This window comes from Ambystoma mexicanum, chromosome 2q (genome assembly GCF_040938575.1).
Source record: "Ambystoma mexicanum isolate Mex_15411 chromosome 2q, UKY_AmexF1_1, whole genome shotgun sequence".
In the NCBI taxonomy this organism is placed as follows: Eukaryota; Metazoa; Chordata; class Amphibia; order Caudata; family Ambystomatidae; genus Ambystoma; species Ambystoma mexicanum.
This window is the reverse complement of record NC_090924.1, coordinates 1,462,077,134-1,462,095,879: the sequence shown is the minus strand read 5'-3', so window position 1 is coordinate 1,462,095,879 and position 18,746 is coordinate 1,462,077,134. Positions and strand designations below refer to the sequence as shown.

Sequence of the window (18,746 nt, the reverse complement as noted above, 5' to 3'; positions counted from 1 at the left end):
ATGACTGTATGCCGCTTCCCCTACCCCCCTGGTTGCCTGTAATGACTGTATGCCGCTTCCCCTACCCCACTGGTTGCCTGTAATGACTGTAGGCCGCTTCCCCTACCCCCCTGGTTGCCTGTAATGATTGTATGCCGCTTTCCCTGCCCCCCGGTTGCTTGTGGTGTTGTATGCTGCATCCCCTGCCCCCCCCAGTTGCCTGTAATGACTGTATGCCGCCTCCCCTACCCCCCTGGTTGCCTGTAATGATTGTATGCCGCTTTCCCTGCCCCCCGGTTGCCTGTGGTGTTGTATGCTGCATCCCCTGCCCCCCCAGTTGCCTGTGGTGTTGTATGCCGTTCCCTTCCCACCCCCGTCTTTTATGCTTGTGTTTCCTGCCTTGGTTTAGACCTGTCTATACTACCTTCCCATTCCGCTTAGACTGCTCCCTCTGCGCCCCTCCTCCCCCCATCTTGCCTTGTAACATTATTGCTCCACCATCACTGTGTTGTTGGCAAATGCTTCATTTATGGACTCATCTGTCTCATGGTTCCTCTCCCGTCTATTTTCCTGCCAGACTTCCTCTGCATAATGTACTCATGGTAACCCTGTATCCTGTCTTGCATTTGATGTTCCCTGCAACACGGTGTGTTATTTACTGACGCCTGCAATTGTCTCTACACTCTTTCACTGCCTACTCCTTTTCTCTGCTTCTTTTTCCCCTCTCTCCTCTCTCCCATCCCTTTCTAACTTTAAGCACTTACTCTTTTCAGAATTGTCCTCAGACATAGTGTTATGGCGATTTCTCATTCTATGGCTAATTTCCCTTACCTATCGAGTCCCCCAGCAGCTTTGCTGGATTTGAAGGGTTGTTTCTTTTTACCTGCTAAGAGTGAGACTCTCTTTCCCACTCTTAGGCATTTCTGCTATGTGTGTTCTAGGCTATTTTTGTGTTTAATGCCTATGGGATCTGTTCTCACCCATAGGAACCATCTTTATTCACATGTGTTACACAGCACCCTCAGTGCAGTGACACAGGGGTGACGTATCGACCCCCAAATGGACTCCATACCCTGGGACTGACTACTATCTCCCAGGGCATGTAAAGTCCCCATTGACTTTACTAGTCAAATCTTATGAACTTAACCAGTCCAACCCATCTTAATATGGAGGTACTGGAAAGGGTTAATAGTTTTTTCCCTTGAGTTCATTTTCGAGGGTGTACCTTAAAGTCCCGCTCTCTAAAGTTTCTGGCTGGTGGCAGTGGTTACTACCATGAATATTCAACCGCAAATATTTTTCTATGGGATTTTCCGATTGTTCGAGGCTAATACTTTTACTGACAACCTCTAACATACCGCCTTTTTATTTTATTATTAACTTTACTCCGGTAGGTTTTAATTGCCAGAACTTTAATACAAATTCTTTCTCGTGTCTTACTCTAAACTCCTAACCCAGGTCGGGGATCCTTTGTTTGCTCTTTTGGCGGGCTTCTGCCAAGAAGCCCTCCTTTCGGCACCTCTGATTCTGGGGTGGGTCTGTTGTTTGGGAGTGGGAGTAGAACCCCTCGACAGAGTTGCCGCAGCAACTCGGGTCGCATTATAACCTGATAGGCTGGGGGGTCTCCCGCCAAGAAGACCACTCCACTGTGTGAGTGACAGCTAGGCTGTATGAATGGGTCTCTTTCTGCATAAAAGCAGGGTCCTGAGGACTGGAAGAGCAAGACGTTGCCACTGGAACTACGGAACCGAAGGGGAGAAGCCACAGACATCTTCAGCATCTACACCACCGATGAAGCCCTGCTGCAGCATCTCGCCACTTTTCTTACACACGACGAGAGGAGATCTTCAGCGAAGAGCCTCCTTCCCTTGAGCTGGTGGGACCAACCAGTTCACCTATCGCTTCCCTGGACCTGCTTTGGTCGAATCAACAGTGCCCAGCACTTGGATACCGGATAGCAAGGCAGCTATCGACCCGGACCGCGATTAAAAGGAGCGTACCTTTTCATCCCTGGGTAGTGCAGTGACTCGAACCTTCCTCCACAACGAGAGCCTCTCTTCCTCTGTTGGACCCCTCGACCTGCAGGAACTACCAGGAACAACCGCCACCGCAGGAGTCACTTCTTCACATTTAATGTACTTTGTTCCGCCAGGCCGCCCTTTCACTGTGGTAGCCCTAAAGGTGTTTTAAATCCTTTAACTACTTGTAGGGTCACCCACCCTCTCTCTTAACATTGTCTTTCACCTCGCATCTACCTCTTCAATATTTTTCTACTAAAGACTTGACTGCAGCTACAAGAACATTTTTGCTCCTAAGCCCTTGGCTCTGTACCACTAACTCTGGCTCAGGCCTATTGACTCTGGCTGATTTGTTAGATCTGCTCTCACTAGATTGGTTTTCAATGAGAAATGTGTTGATGCACCTACATCTTCAAACCCCTCTTCCTTCCTACTGTTTTCGCTTTCATTCACTTATCTTTCTGCTAAAGTGTCACTGTACATTACTTGCTCACACAACTTCAGGGAAGTGTTGCCAGGGGGTGTCTGAAGATATTTCAGTTTAACTTGTGCTTTCCCTCCCTTTCATTAAATTGCTAGAGTGCCATTTGTAGTTGGTTTTCACTGTTCCGTTTTGCTCAGTTTTCACTCTACCGCAAACTTGTCTACAATTGAATAGGGAGTTGTATATTCTTTTCCTTAACTGAACTTAACTTGCTTTATCAACTGTGATTCATGTGCTGAATTAGATGTGTATAAAATAAATATATATTCTCTTTTTGATACACAAGCTTTGGTCAGTGTTTCCCTGTTCCATAGTACTGATACCTATTGTGTAAACCCTGAATACTGCTCATCTCCCTCTTGAGAGAAGTCTGACTGCTCAGCCACAGCTACCAACTAAATCTTTGTGGTACAGACGGATACCAACAGGGATTTATTGCTCTCACCTGTAGTCCTAATCCTGGGTAGTGCTCCCTGAGGGAACTGCACGGGATTCTGCTTAACACATAGTATGATAGCTACATTGTTTCTCTCCTCCGCTCTCACTTTTATCTCTACCCCCCCCGCCCCCTCTCCAGCACTATCTGAAATGTCGTCAGGACTAGTACGATAGTCACTTGTTTTGTTCCTCTCCTCCCTTCTCCTCTCCCCACCCTATCCTCTTGTAATCTTCCAGCTGTATCATAAATGTTGCCAGACCTAGCATGTTAGTTGCCTGTCTGCTTCCTTTCCCTTCCCACCTACCTCCTCCCCTCCTTTCTTGGTTTTAGCTCTTGCACTATCAGAAATGTCGCCAGGCCGAGTATGATAGTTAATTATGATAGTTAATTTCACATTCCTACTGTTCAAGGTCATGTAAGAATGTCACTGCTTGTATTTTTTCCTTTGTTCCCTCTCTTGCCTTAAAACATTTGGGCCTCAGTACGACTGGTGGCCACAGTATGAACGGTGCCGGTAAGCGACCGGCACCGTTCATACTGGGCCATCACATTACGAGTTCTGCAACGGGTCCCGCTCTGTACTCCTGGTCCGACCAGACGTGCAGAGCGGGACCCGCAAGCAGACCAGGATGCTAACAACGGACCCGTCATTAACAGGTTCATTGTTAGCATCCTCCCCATTCCCATTGAGGTCTATGGGGGCTCAAATCGGAATGGGCATGTACCGGGTCCCGCGAATGGGAATTACTGGGCCCGTAAAGGTCGGAATGGCCCGGTAATTCCCATTTTGCGGGACCCGGACCCGAGTTTGGGGGTAGCCATGCCGCTAAAATAGACCTGGCTACCTCCAAACTCGTAATGAGGCCCATTGTGTATAGGCGCTATACAAATAAACTATCATATCATATCCCTCTCGGGCACTTGCGCACTCCCACATGGCCACTCGCACATTTCCACCTTTAGGGCGCTCACATCAGACCCACATCAGACCCTGGCCTTTCTCCTGCTTCCATAGGACTCTGCCCAAGTGGCATCTTGTCCGCTTTTGTTAACACTGCAACAATGCCACATTGAAGGTTCACCAGACCCCAACACTATTGGCCAGAACAGAGCGGGCACTGGATCATCACAAACTACCATTTAACCAAATGTCAACACAACAGAAGTCTCTACGGGGCAGGTGATTCTATGACGCAAACGGTGTTGGGAGCAATGCAGCGGATCAGTGGCTCTTCTACAAGCACTTAAGGGGTTAATGACTTAATTATGAGCAAAGTGTGCCTAATAGATCTGGGCATTGGCCTAGTTTCCAACAGGAACAGCATTTCGGACAAATCGTTCTCTTGCTCTCAAAATACTAATCCTAGTTTCTAAATGGTCACTCTGTGCTCCTCAACATTCCCTAAAACGAACTCCCAATTTATCATTAAATGGGAACCTGAAAGACGGTGATTAGGATCTTGGGATTTCTTGATAACATAATGTGGTTATTAGGCACCCACTGCAAGCAGTCTCTTGGTGGCACTGCTAGGGAAGCCGGGGTTGAGAGCAGATCATTCTGTCGAGGGTTAGGAGTGTGAAGCAATGAGTTTGTGAGCAAGTTTAAACTCTGAGCCTCCAGTAGAGGCAACCATCTTAGATTCACCAGCTGATGACTTGGGAAGCCTGTAAGCGTAGGCAGCATCTTCACCAGTTAAGGACATTGGAAGCCTGTATGCGTAGGAAGCACCTTCACCAGCTGAGGACTCAGGAAGTCTGTAACCGTCGGTAGCATCTTCACCAGCTAAGGACATGGGAAGCCTGTAAGCGTAGGTAGCACCTTCACCAGCTGAGGACTTGTGAAGCCTGTAAGCGTAGGTAGCACCTTCACCAGCTAAGGACATGGGAAGCCTGTAAGCGTATGTAGCATCTTTACCAGCTGAGGACTTTGGAAGCCTGTAAGCGTAGGTAGCATCTTCACCAGCTGAGGACTTGTGAAGCCTGTAAGCGTTGGTAGCATCTTCACCAGCTGAGGACTTTAGAAGCCTGTAAGCGTGGATAGCATAACTTCATCAGCTGCGGACTTTGGAAGCCTGTACTCGTAGGGGTACATGAGGTGGGACCAGATCTTCGCCATTAAGTATCCAAGGGTTGTAAGAATGGCAAGTCTTCAGGAGATGACTAAACCCCAAGGGATGTTCTGTGCAAAGCAAGGAAATGGGGAGATTATTCCAAAAGGTTACACCTGTGGGTGCCTGCACTTTGCTCTACGTTGTCTTGTCTTTGTGCCAACACCGAGGACTTTCATTTTGTCCAGCAGTGGTCTACATGTCCCTTCCCTAGGGGCAGTTTCAGTTTTCATCCATGATCAGTGTTAGGGTGAATTCTTAGAAATGTGCTAATTCCTCTCTAACTTGGAGACCACCAGCACTTTTTCTGGACTCTAAGACTTTTTCATTTTTACCTGGAGAGAGTGAGACCCTTTTTCCCCCACTCTCTCATGTATTATGTGATTTGGACTCTGCGTTTCTTTTGGTTTTTGGAGTCTGACAAACACCATAGTCATCTTTTTACATTGTGACACACAGCACCTTTAGTGCAGTGACACAGGGAAGTCTTTCAGATTTCCCAAAGGTTTAAATACCTTCTGTTGGATGAACTACTGTTTCCCAGAGCAGTAAAGAGAAATTGACTTTACTTACATTTGTAACTTTCTAGACCCAGCACACACTATCTTGCAATAGGGTGCTGGAGGGGTTACCTTTGTCTAGTTTCTCACGTAACATTTTTATGTTACCCTTTCAACGATTAATGGCTGGTGGCAGTGGTTTACTTTTTACTACCGTTGTGTGTTTTTACTGAGGGATGTGTTCGCAGGTGCAGTGAAGCACCCTTGGGTGCCATTTTTGTCAAAATGGCCCTGGTCTTTTTTCACCATTTCTCTGGAAAGGTCCTTCTTGGAATTTACTCTGCGCGCCAAACCAAGTTTGGTCCCTTTGTTTGTTTTGTCTTTGGCGGGATTCATGAGAGAAGCTCTAGTATGTCTGGCAGGGGCAGGAAGTGAGGGAGGTGCCCGAAACTCCCTGTGCTTCATCCCCTTGGTTACAGGAATGCTCCCAAAGGTGATTGGCTAGCCACCCTGCTGTTTGACTGACCGCTAGACTGGAATGAATGGGAGAAACCTGCATAAAAGGCAAGGATTTTTGGCTTGGAAGGCAGAGTCGACCACTGGACAAAGGAATCCGAAGAAGTACTTGGAAGAGACGCCTGCTGCAACTCCTGGACTGTTGCTTTGTCCGGTGAAGCACTGCTGCTGTGCTGAAGCTCCGAATTCGCCTCAACTTGAGTAACCCTGCAAGGACGACTTCTCCTGAGTTGGTGAGACCAATCAACTCCAAAGTAAGCCCGTCTGGACATCCTCTCGAAGCTGGTTGAACTTTCTTGCTGCTGCAGAAACCGAAATGCCAGGGAGAGCAACACCAGATTCAGAGTGCATCACTTTTAAGACGGCCAAGAGCTCCAGGAAGATCCTCCGGACTCCCAGGAAGCAGGACTGACTGACACAGCCACCTAAACAGAGTGCTGGACCCCAGATGCAAGGAAAGCCCATCTCGACAGCCAGAAACCGCGGTGGTGAAACACCAAAGTACCACTTGTTTGAAGATTGCTGGTTGGTGTCAGTGACTGTCCCATTGCAGTGCAGGAGTCCCCAGAAGTCCTCCAAGTTGTGCCCATGACTGCGGCCCAGGAACAACAGGATCTGCGCAGGAACAGAAGTCATCTGCCACACTTTTCTTCTAACCAAAGGCACTGCACAGTCTAAGGGAACTTACCTCTTGTTGTGTAGCCTTACATGTCCTCAGTTGAGGCTTGTCATGGTTGCTCTGTAATGCTCTAAATGCCAACAGTAATATATTAATGTCCACAGTGTCCTAGCTATTTAAGTCACCTGAGGGTGTAGAAAGTGTCGGTGTGCCGCCATGCTCAATGGGTATTTGCTGATTGAGAGAAACTAAGAGTGTGTATTTTGAAGTGTATTGCTCCCTTCTGAAGAAGGCTTATTCAAACTGACTGTAAAATACATGAATAATTGTCTAATCAAGAAACCTTGTGTGTAAGAGTTTATTTGAATACTTGTCTCTGTTTAACTCCCCTACTGCTCACAGTTGCCCCTCTGGAGATAAGCCTGGCTACTCGACCACACTACCAACCTGTCTAGTACAGACTTATACCAAAGGTTGGGTTCCTATTGCCAGGAGGTCAGGGTTGTCTAGTGCACCCTAAGGGTACTGCATCAAATCTGATGACATTGAGTAATGTATGATTATAAAGGTCAACTATGTCGGTGGGGTCAGTAAATGTCATAGGGGAGTTGATGATTGGCTGTAATAGGGGGAAAAGTTTCTCCATTGTTATGTTGCGTTTGTTTCTGGTGCTCATTGGTGGGGCGATATTCTGTTGGTTGGGCTGATTACCTTCCTTGATGGTTAAGGAGATCAGGTGATGGTTGGACCACGCACATGGTAAGTTGGACACCATGCTTATGTTGCAGTTGAGGTCGGCTAGCCAGTCTAAGATTCTGCCTTTGTTATGTGTTGGTTCAGTTATGCAATGTAGGAATCCTAGTTCAGTGATTGTATTCGCAAGGGCGAGCGCCTTAGGGTCTTCATTGTCTAGAAGGCCTAGGTTCATGTCACCCATGAGGATAACTTGTGATTTTGTCTTAATATTGGTCGATGGGAGGAGCGAGATATCCTCTTCGAATGTGGAAGTAGTGCCGGGGGTTCTATAAATGAGATGGATGTGATCGCACAGGATGGAGAGATTGGTAGCTTGATGGAAAGTAGTTCTGCGGAAGGAATGGTTTGCTTGGCAATAATTCTTAAGCCTAGTGATGTTTTGGAGATGAAGGCGATACCTCCGCCTCTGGATAATTTGGATTCTCTATCGTGACGTATGATGGAATAATTGTCCGGGATAGCTAGAGTGAGTGAGGGTCCTGACGCATCATGGAGCCAGGTCTCTGTAATGGCTAGAAAGTCGAGGTCATGTGAGGCTATGTAGTCAGCAATGTCTAGAGCATGGGCTGGTAGTGATCTGGCATTAATGAGAGACCCTGTGATGAAGGAGGGGGTATTGTCCAGTTTATATTTGGATTGTATGTTGCTTCCTATAGGTGCAGGTGCATTGTTAGCTATCTTAGATGAACCAATTACATTGGTGGTGTGTTTGAATTAAGGATGTGAGTGTGTAGTCTGAAACATGGATCTGAGTCTATGATTTCTGTGTTTTAAAGGGCATGGCAGGTAGGCACTGTGTGTTGAGAAAAGTGTATAGCACCTATGAGGTGGTGTGGTGTGAATGGGGTAGTTTAATGCTGGTGTAACTGGTGGCAGCAATACTTGTGTCATTTGTGGATCAGGCTGTGGTAATCCTAAAGGAGGTGTCCGATCCAATGAAGGCAATGTGGGTTTGATCAGTATGATTTTAGGTGCGGATTGGAGACCAGGCGGGAGGAAGCAGCCTGAAGGCAAGATGTGGTCTGATGGAGGTACGCTCCGAGACATGAATAAATGGACCCATGGTAATCTTGAAGTGGGACTAACGTCCATGATGTGTAGCATTGGGTAGTTGCTTCTGAAAGAGAATTTGAGTGGGCGTGTTCATCATTGTAATGAGAAGTTGAATATAAGCTATGAGTAGGAGTGGCATACGCATGACCGACCAACGATCTGGTTTCAAGTACTGGGGGGCTGCTGGAATAGCGGCCATATGGCGACTATTGGTAATTTTCAATGCAAGGAGATATACTGTTTAAGCTAATGTAGTCTGATGGTCAGTGCGAGGGTTACTCGGAGTTGCAAATGGGTATGGTAGAGTGCAAATACAAATGCAAGGCAAACCTAGCCGGATGCAAATAGTAACAAGCTGGTCATTTAGCTAACGAGGGCTGACTCGCAATGCTAACGTTGCGCACAGTTAAAGGCACATAGTGACAGGTGCATAAGGCAGAATGCTGATAGCAATGGAAGTACAGGCAAACCTTAATATACATTCTATCTCGCTGGGTAGACAAGACAAAATCTGCTACAAACACGGGTTGAATGGCGAGGGAAAGGCAATTGGGCACATTGTAAGCCAAGCTGAGTAATACAATGTATGATCCCATATCAATAATTAAACAGTGAAGACATTTAGCATGTTCATTAAACAAATCCCAAATCAATTGATAATCTCCCAGCAATCTTTTTTTAATCCAAATCCTATTCTCAGGAGAGAAGATTGCATTTGTCTGTAAGAGGACTAACATACAAAACAACGGGGAACGCTTTATCTTGATGTGTGTGATCATATCCATTCGATATAGAACTTCATCCCAGTATTGTCTAACCTTGTCACAATTTCAGAACCTATGAACGTGCCTATTCCTTTCTTACCTGGCCAACATAGATCTACATGTCTTCATTTTCCACGCCACTGTATGTTTCTACGACTGGTTTCTTGCCTGTAATGCTCTGGTTTTTAGTCCATTGCTTTGCTATTACCTCACGGACGATAAGGTTATTAAAGGTATTGCTGACAACTCTGCTAATCTGTTGCTTGACTGTCTTTAATGTAAAGTGTTGGTGTTCTCGTTGGAACATGCATATATGGATTTTATAGTAGTTGTGTGACAATTGTGACGATTCCAGGGAATTCGTCCCTTCTCCACAAGGCAGAGCCAACCCCTTTCGAACCAAGTAAGTGAACCTGCCATGCTTGACAACTCCTAGGGGACAGGGCAAGGGGATCTCACTGGGGGTGACCCTCACCCTTACCCCCCTTAGGGGACAGGAATCCCCAAGTGAAGGTTTCACTATACCTTCCTTTTAATATAGAATCCCTAGTGTTGGTTGGCTGCATGTGGATTGGGCAGTACAATAAGGTACAGAGCCTGTTAAATGGGAATGGCTTAGTTTGTGACCTGTCCTGACATCCATGCTTGAAGAGCGGAACCAAGGGTGTCTCCTTTCCCATTCTAGGGAGGAAAATAAGGACCCTTGGCCCATATAGAAAGGGAGAGCCAGGGGTTTCTGTCAATTTGACCTAAAACATTTGACCTAATTTAGTTGACCCTCTGCAACACCCTCCACTTCCACTCAACCTAATCTATACCCTTACCCACCCCCATATATTTATGACCGGAAAAAGGTCAAAAACGTTGATCAAATGTTTTATGGCAAATGTTTTTATTTCAATGATGCTAATACCGAGCCAGGCAGAGCAGGAGAAACCGAAGCCTGTGTTGGAGCGCAGAGGAGGCCACGCACGTCTCCTTTCCAGGAGGAGCTTGGAGGCAGGACCATGCAAACGGCATGTTGGGCATAGGAAACCCAGAGCCTGTAGAATGTGAGTCCAGGAAGGCAGAGCGCCTAAGGAGCTCCGAACCACTGACAGAAAGAATCTCCAGGAATGGCACACAAGCATCCATCGGGTCCGAGCCAAAGTCCTGTTGGTCGGCTGACCGGAGAAACCGAAGCAGCAGACCCTACCATGAAGACCCGAGTTGCGGTTCCACGTAGAATGGAGAAGCCACCTCCCCTGAAGATCACTGCCGCCGAGAACCAGGTACGCGGCTGACAGAGGTGTGGGCGGGGGCGGTGAGGCATCAAGCTACCCCACGGGTGGTGAATGCAATATCAAATCAAAACTGCCCAAGTGTCCATGCCACAATATGACCCATGAGGGGGTGAACGCCTTTTCAATCCCAGACGACCTGAGCGGCCAGATGGCCCAGGCTGGCCTGAGCAATGGGATGCACCACAAGGGAGTGAAAGGAAAGGGAACCCACGAAGGGCTGAGAAGCCTCAGATCTTAAGCTGGGTTGTTGATCCAGGAGGCCCATTCCAGGATAAGATACAACAACCCAAAAGGGATTGAAACACCCAGTAGGAATGAACAAGAGAACGATTTCAAACATAATGAACTACCCCGATCCGTGGAAATGGACAGTTTGACGTGTGTCAAAGAAGGAACCGCTTTACAAGACTAGTTACTCCAATTGAGAATCTAACTCTTTGAAATGATTTGCATCGGAGTCGGGGGAATAACCTGCTCCAGGAAGAGTGAGGCTCTAGGTTAATTTTGAACTGTACTAGCAGGCCGGGGGACTGGGAGAAAGAGAGAACCGGACATCCAGTTGGACAGGGGGATGGAGTGGGGGTCAGGAACCAGCCACCATCAGCCAAGAAAGGGGGAGTAATCTTACCTAGGCGATGTTTATGTATTTTATATGTGGTAGGGACAGATGATGGGTTGGAATCGGTTTGGGCGGAGGATGCTATTCTTGTAAGAGATCCTGACGAGCACTATATTTTCTTACAAGGTCGGGGCAAAACCATTGTCATGGTCAAAGGGACGGGTGAGCCATTATTTCCTTTTAATAAAACTTCACGTTTAAAGCCGGTCTTCTTGTCAGTCTCCTATTTCTGAGTTACCACAGAATGCCTGCCTAGATGTTTCACTGTTTAGTGTGTATAAAGGCCTAAATAAATAATGTTTGTTTTTGTACTTATCTGTCTAACTCAAATTATTTGAGATCACAAATTATTTGCCACGGTTAGCCTCACCATGAGAGTGGATAACACATTTTGCCCCTTGGGCAGATTTTCCTTTTGCCTGTGGACTCGGGTATCTGAGCTGGCTGAAAATCTCCCAGTCGGCGACATGAGTGCTTCAACACAGTAGCACAGGATGGCAGAGGTTCTTAGTCCGGCCTTAACATAGTTGACTGTGTGCCATGCACCCGGGCTACTGAAACCATCCTCGGGCCCTCCTGGATGAGGACCACTGGGTTCTCTCGAGGCGAAGCTCCGGATCATGACATTCAATGAGGATATTCTCCTTGGAGCCAAAGCTAAGGAATCCCATAGGAAAATCCTGGACTTGGCCGTCAAACAGCACTGCTCCCATCTCAAGAGGAAGGGTTTTTTGATTCTTTGTCTCCTAATCCCTGGTAAGTAGAGGCTGAGCTGTTCATTTCTCCCCCACATTAAACACTAGGCTGTGGAGCCAAGAAGGCGGCCATTACCCACTGCTGCATTGCCCTTCGGTGCCCCAGGTAAGAAGCCAAGGGAGAATGTTCCTGTTCAATGATGAGTGGCATTGTACCACATCAGATGCTTGGTGCCTTACAGGCTGTGACTCTGGGTTATTGCTTCACCCTTCAATACCCTCCAGACCATCCTCCTAACAGACAACTGTTGGCCTTGGGACACTCTCCTGTTGGGAGAGGGACGTCGGATTCTGCTGAAGGGTGCCATAGAGCTAGTAGAGCAGCTATGTAGAAGCACAGAGTAGAAGCACAGATCACCCCAGCCAAGACTCTCTATTTGTTAATGTTGGTCGAGCAATCAAGGCTTAAGCTCTCGGGAGGTAATGCAGGCTGGTTCGTAAGTACAGTGTAGTCCCCAAGCACCCACAAAGGAATGGCCACACACTGTTAGTGATACGTCTTTATATAAATAAGGTTAAAAGTTATATTCACAATAACACACTCTACTCTGGCAATACTATAATGGCAAATATATGCAGGTCTACATGGTACCACTCTTAACTATCGATTCCTTTTAAATGCATCAACGATAGACCACAGAAAGCATGCAAGTTAAATTAAGCGATGGCAGAACAGTATATCCCACTACCATGAGACCATTCTGTGTGAGGATCCCCCCCACCTGGGCAACCTGTAAATGAAGCGTATTGACAAGCCCAATCCAGATATGCTTAATATGATATACTCTTGATTCCTTCTAACGGTTCTACAACCCCAATGTACCTGGTTTCGTAGAGTTATTCGACTAGTTGTAGACGCGCCCTTCTTGAGTGAACTCATTTAAGGCAGGAGCCATGGGTCGTCGAGATTCCAAGTGAAGAAAATGTGAACGTTGTTGTCGGGGGGGGGGGGGAGCGGCTTCGATCCCTGCGGTGCTCATTGCTTGTGAACGTCCTGTGAACATGAGGCGTGCAGTATACCTCGACGGTGATAGTTTGTTGCCGCAGAGAGTCAATGAAGAACTTTGGCCCAGCAAGGGCGTCAGGTCGTCGGCATCTGGCGTCGGTGATCGGGACGTGACTGCAGCTGGCTGTTGGATCTTCGGTGGTGTTTTTGAGGATTTCGGGGGGCAGGAAATCCACCTAAAGATTCTCCTCGGTTGTCGACAACCTTGACTTTCTCCAGCCGGACAAAGCGGTCGACGATGATGAGCAATGGAGTCCTTGAATCAAATGTCTTAGGCAATGGAGCGTTGCAGCTGCGGTCGTTGGGCAGCACAATATGAAGTTGTCCTCGCGTCTGAGCAACACACATTTCGACAGGCTTCCAGCGGTTATAGCAAACCTGCAAACCCTGGTCAACGACGATGGACTTTGATGTCCGGCTGCTTAACTTTGGATTCGTGGCAGTCGCCTTCTCCGGTCGACAGCCTTTCGAGGGTATGACTCCAGGGAGCTTTGGCAAAGATCAGCTAGTGCACAATGGCCCCTCGTAGCTCGGGAAGAGGTCTGCTAGCCAGGTTCCTCTCTTGGATCAGTTCTTGAAGACACGACTCCTTTCAGTGGGTGAAGAAATGCGGCAGCAGATCTTCTCGTCCGGCTGGGCTTCAACGTTAAGCATCAAGTTTCGACTTAAGCTTCTGAACAATTTCCATCAGTGAGAGGTCCCCAGATGTACTCGTTGGTCTCTCATTCACTCTGATGGGTCACACTCAGGCAACCAATTATTCAGAAGGGCATTCATGCAGGCAGGCAGCCAATCAGGCTCACAGTACATTCAGGCCATTCTTCTCCATCCAGACGCTCACAACACGGAATGTGGATTTGGGCAAGCTTCCAGCCATTCAGCACTCCACACTGCATTCATACCGATTTCGGACAGGGCTATCTTAGTCATTGTGTCCACCACCAGAAACTAGACAACCATAACATGAAATGCATACACTCCATTCATCCAGGTCCCACCCCACAGGCGTACCCACAACATAGTCATTGAGAAGGCTCCTGCCTTCCCCAAAATACCATTTATCGAACTTACACCCAGCAGCCAGTCAGGGGAAGGGATAGAGTCAGGGCTTCCCAGGACTTTGGGAAAACAAGGTAACAGGAAATAGAATGAAAGAGGCCATAGGGGGCTGTCTTGTCTACTATCAGGAATCAACTGATTCCAATGGCAGGGACTTGGTATTCCAAAATGGAGGATACTCGGAGCACCTGTCAAATTCAGCATGGATATGCCACCAGCCCATACCCTGCTCGGTGGGCCACACACAAGTGCCCAAAACCTACAGTAGGGGTACAGGGTTGTACCCCCACCCATGGGTGCCATAAGGGTATCCCAAAGGTCTGTTCACCACGACCAAAAAGAGGAAGAGCTGCACTTCCAGGAGTCCCACATGGACTCCTGTGCAGAAAATAACACAAACACACATGATAGAAGGACTACTGGACAAGGACATGGTCCCTCCAATGTATTTCCAGCATCACATGGGTCCCGTCCTGAATATGAGCATCTTGAACATGTGCAAGGACAAGTTCAAGATGGTCACACTTGCTCAGATCCCTCAAGCCTTGAGCTGCCTGGAATGGTTGGCCTCCCTGAAATTCCAGCACACCTACTTCCATGTTCCAATCCGTCCAGAGCACAGGAAGGATCTAAGGTTCATGGTGGGCTCTAGCCACCACCAATTCAAGGTCCTGCCGTTTGATCTTTCTTCAGCAAACTGATGGCAGTAGTTGCGGCTCATCTCTGGAGGTAAGGCATTCATATCTTCCCCGACCTGGACAACTCTCCAGAGCAGGTGTCGGCACTCTGTACCACACATGCAGCCTGTTGCACAGTTTGGGCTTCTCCCTGGCCTTCAAGAAGACCCATCTTTTCACATCTCCGTCCCTCTTGTAGATCGGGGTGGCTCTGGACACTCTGCTGGGCAGGGCCTTGTCTCCTGATATTCCTGGTAGCTGGTTTTGGCCTTTGTTTTCCTACGCCTATTGGGTCTCATGGCTTCCTGCATCTCGCTGGTGCCAGAGGCCGTTACGCATTTGGTTTCTTCATTTACTACTCCAATGCCTGTGATTTCAGTTACAGTGCAACATGTCAGACCTTTTGAGTCTCGAGACCTCTTATGATGGTCCCTGCAAAGCAACCTACTGGGGGCATTCAGCAACCATGGCCCTAACTAATGGTGAATATGTCCTTAGAATTCTGGGACGCTCCCCTGTTGGATATGAAAGTGAGCAGATGCTGGTCTGCAATGGAGGCCCAGGAGCACATCAGTTTGCTGAAATTGAGAGCGGTCACACTGGCCCTAGAAGCAGTCCTCCCCCCTCAGTGAAGGGCAAGTGAGTTCTCGTCCTGAAGGATACCACCGTAGCCATACACTTCCTCCACCTTGGTGATGTGGGGGTCCTTTCCTCCTGTGCAGAGAAGCAATGCAGCAGTGTTTCTGGGCTCTGGTGAATGTATTTGACAGCAACCTAGTTAGCTGGGACAGAGAACGTCCTAGTGGATACTTTTGAGCCGCGGATTTTGCCTCCCATGGAGCTCTGCCAGGATTTTCTGGATATTTTTGGGGGGGGACTGTTCATTTCTGTGCCAATTCCCTTTAACCTTGGAGAACCCCATCTCCAGAGGCGTTGCTAGGGGGGGGTAAGGGGGCTATAGCCCCTGGTCTTTTGGTTGTAGCCCCAGATAGAATCTCAGGAGCTACAACCAAAAGGCTATCCAGCCCCCAGTATCGACAGTTACAACATCAGCGTAGCCCCGGGTCTTTTCCAGACCCAGCAACACCCCTGCCCATCTTTCTTGCTGGACTCGGGGCTTTTTAGGATTTACTCCTGGGAAAGTGGGTCCTTTTTCTCACTCACTCATATGTTTTACTTACTATGATTTTCTAAGTTCTTTACTGTTTTTTGCAGTCTGGTGAACTCCATAGGCATCTGCTTTTGCATTGTGACCTTTTGTGCAGTGCCCTTGTACTTCTCCTAATGTTTAACTACGTTTTCTTTGGTGAACTACTGTTCCCAAGAATAGTAAGATGACCCCTGTCTTACCTTTTACTTTATGGGTCCAGTACACATCACCCTATGTGGAGAGCTGGAGGGTTACCTAGTAATTCGTAATTCCTTTAACCCATTCCTCATGTAGCATTTTGATACACTAACCTACTTGAATGTCGGGTGGCAGTGATTTCTTTTGTACTACCTAGCGACCTGTATCTGCAGGCTGATACCTCAGCTGCAGTGCTGCACACAAGGGTGACTGTTTTCTCAAAATGGCCCCTGTCTTCCTTTTTTTGACATTTCTTGTTTAGTCAGTTTCTTCTAGGCTTGTACTCTGTTGTTTGAGTCCCTTGTGTAGTTTGCCTTTGGCAGGCTTCAGCCCTGAAGCCTGCCCAGGCTCCAGTTAGTCTTGAAAGGCAGGAAGAGAGCGAGGGCCTTTAACATCCCTGTCTTTTGTCTCTAGGTGTGCCTGAGTGAAACCAGTTTCCCTTAGCCATCTGGTTGTCCTGCAGAACAGCCACTCTGTGTGATTGACAGCCTAGGACTGTGAATGAATAGGAACTTGCATAAAAAGCAAGGCTTTTGGGACTAAGAGTGAGTCGACCACTGGAGGAAAACATTCAAAGCAGATGATGAGAGAAGACGCCAGTAGCACTCTCCTGGACCGCAAAGTGCCCGATGATGCCCTGCAGCTGTGGTGACCCTGTTTTTGAATCGACAGGGAAGACCTGTAAAGGACAACTTCCTCGCTTGGGCTGGTGGAACAAGTAGCCTCGAAAAACTCTTATTTTGGCGCAACCTTTTGACTTGCTGCAACTTTCCAAGGCTGCAGAAGCCCAATACCCAGGGTACCCCGACCACTTGTGAGTGCATTGTCTCCCGAAGTCTGAATCGGCCTGATCTTCGTAGGCATCCAGCGTACCCTACAGAACCAAGAAATCCGTGTACAGAGTCCCGTCGCCAGAGTCCAGGACCGAGGGATCAGAGGGATCAAGGAAATCCTAACTCTGCTTTTTGTTCTTCATTGGTTCTGAGAAAAAGACGCTAAAACCACAAAGCTGCTGAATGAACTGAAATCCATTGCTGCCGAGACTGTCTCGCTCGAGTGCTGCTGCAGGAGCCTGCCAGACGTCCACCCTTCTCTCACCACGACCAAGGACCAGGAACAAAGGTCTACTGCATTGCGTTGTGACGGCAACCAGCTGGAACACTTTCTTCATTCTCAAGGTACTGTGGGGCCTGGGGGTATTTTATCCTTTTTGCCATTTGGGGTGCTTCCGATCTTTCGCAGTGCCATTTAACCCTTCTCTATGATGACTTCAACTTACCTGCATTGGCCTTACAGCTTGTGCTTTCTAAAGGTGACTCCTTTAGAGTTGCTGTGATTTCTCTTTTGAACACTTGCTCTTCTTCTAAGGAAAATGTTCTTAAATAGTATCAAAACTTTGACTTTGGCTGTCCTGGCTCCCTAAAGGCCTCCTTCTGAACCTATTGGCTTTGGCAGTGCTTGTTCCATTACAGGTTTTAAATTCTGAACACTTTAAAGCTGGGATAATTGACTGCCTACATCCCTTTGAGAGAATCTGTTCTTATAAACTGTCAGTCTGTTCTGATCTAACCCTAACCTTTGCTTCCTTTTAAAAACCCTAACCTTTGCTTCCTTTTAAAAACTCAATATTGCAAAGGTGATGCTATATACATGCTATACTGACCTCAAATGACGTCACCTGCGGGTGCTGAAACATGTGCAACATATGAATGACTACGCACCTGCTTTATTATTCGCTGTTTGAATTGAATCCTAATTTGGGATTAATGTTTGAGCTAATTACTGTTTTTTAAAGAATGCTTTAAATATTTTTGCGTATAAACAAATATTTATTATATAAATTTAAGTGTGAGTGTTTAATTGGATACTTGTATTTACTGGTTTCATTGCACAGCTATACAGCTCACATTACCCCTCTTAAGCTACGCCTGGCTACTCAGTCACACTAACAACTTGTGTAGTACAGGCCTATATTAAAAGGTGGGTTACCTAATACCAAGGAGAAAAGTCTTGTATAGTCCCACGCCAGTTGACTGCACTAATTCTTACCTAATGGAATACCTCGGTTGACCATTGCCTAGGAAGTGCTCCAGTAAATTTCCATATCAGGGTACTTTTGGGGATGTGTTGATAGTCGAGTGGAACTTCAGTCTTCTCTGTGCACCTGATAATCCCTGTTATTCCACTTGTTCTCAGTAGACTGCAATTGTTCAGGTTCACGCCTGTTGATAGCTCTGGACAAGACCCGGAAGACATGGTACTCGATCTTATGAACATGTCCACCTGAAATACCCCCAACCCTGGTGCGCCTGGACGAGAGTGGACTACCTGTACCAGTTGGAGGGGTGTGTCCTCCATCCGAAACCCATCAGTCTGAACTTTAATGCATTGCTGCTGAGAGTCTGCGATACAGGAAGTGGGGCTTCCCGGCCAACATCCTGGGTATACTCTCATCTAGGAGCCCAACCTGAGTGTATTTTGCTTGGGAGCACTGTTTGATCTTCTGCATTCATGTTTAAGGTTGCTCACCATTCATGTGATTTATCCTGGTGATCCTCCATTCCATGAGGCTGGTGAGGGAACGTCTGGCATGATCTGCTAAATATCCTTACTTTGTGTTTGATCGGAATGAGGCTGTCCTTTTATTCCTGTTTTGGTCTTCGTGACCCTCATAATGTCCATTTTACTATGTTTTGTTTTCCTCTGCCACACCCTCCTGTCAGAGCAGCAATTCCATTGGCTGGCCGTCCACATCTACGTCTT

The 18,746-nt window shown here is 47.4% G+C and overlaps 1 protein-coding gene across 2 annotated transcripts in view; it reads left to right on the top strand.

Moving 5' to 3' along the window:
• The window catches only part of LOC138570265 (uncharacterized), a 326,232-nt gene that overhangs the window by 44,237 nt on the left and 263,249 nt on the right, over positions 1–18,746 (top strand). The gene's annotated exons all lie outside the window — the stretch shown is intronic.